This window comes from Cebus imitator, unplaced genomic scaffold (assembly GCF_001604975.1).
Source record: "Cebus imitator isolate Cc_AM_T3 unplaced genomic scaffold, Cebus_imitator-1.0 Scaffold629, whole genome shotgun sequence".
NCBI lineage: Eukaryota > Metazoa > Chordata > Mammalia > Primates > Cebidae > Cebus > Cebus imitator.
This window is the reverse complement of record NW_016107944.1, coordinates 420558-421591: the sequence shown is the minus strand read 5'-3', so window position 1 is coordinate 421591 and position 1034 is coordinate 420558. Positions and strand designations below refer to the sequence as shown.

The 1034-nt window shown below is 52.8% G+C and overlaps 1 pseudogene; it reads left to right on the top strand.

Annotated features, from left to right (window-relative positions):
• The first annotated feature begins 712 nt into the window (after positions 1-712).
• The window catches only part of LOC108295298, a 3803-nt pseudogene continuing 3481 nt past the window's right edge, over positions 713-1034 (top strand).

Below are 1034 nucleotides of genomic sequence, written 5' to 3'. Positions count from 1 at the left end.
AATTTCACATCAGAACTTCTCTCCAGAACATTCTAGCCAAAAGAGCTCAGGCATAAGCACACAGACAGACACACACACACAAACACACACACACAAGCACACATACACACAAATACACACACAAACAAACACATACAAACACACATACACACACGTACACAAACACACACACACAAACTCACACACACTTTCACACATTCTGATGCTCACACTCACACATTCTCACACTCACACACCCCACAGACACACACCCTCACACCCCCCACCACACACTCCACAGGCACACCCTCACAACCCACACACACACTTACACACCCCCTGCGCATGCTCCCACACACGGATACAGCCCAGAGGCTCCCTGCGCTCTGGGCGTGGGGCTGTTCCACCGCCGATGCTGGAAGCCACCCCCAGCAGCTGCTCCCAGGATCAGGGGCCCGAACGCCTCTCTTCCCTTAGCTGGCTGTGATGAGTTTCTGAGAGTCAGAGCCCTTGAATGGGGCTCCCAGCCCTATGCTTTGGCTTCCCCGTCTGTAGGTAACCTGTGTGGCAGGAGGACAGGTCGCTGGTCTCAGGATCAGACGAGCTGGGCTCCAGTCCCGATGCTCTCCCTGACTGGCTGTGTGACCTGGAGCAAGTCACTTAACGTCTCTGAACCTCACTCTCCTACTCACTGAAATGTGAGAGTCAGTGTGTTGAGCAGGATTTGGTGACAATGTTTCTTTCCTGGATCCCGAGTGGTGGTGTAACTGACTACACATACTCTGGAAGGGGATTTGGTAACATGAATCTAGAGTAGGGGTCTCAAACTCAGGTGCCCCTAAGAGCCAGGTAGGTGCCATAATAGAGGGAGAGCCTGTTAACACAAGGGCAAGGGCAGCTCTGATTTTTGTGGGATTTTTTTGAGACAGAGTCCTGTTCTGTCGTCCAGAGTGAACACACACCACACACCCCAAACACACTCACACACCTCACAGACACACCACAGACACTCACACACCCCACACACACACCCCACAGACACACCACACACACCC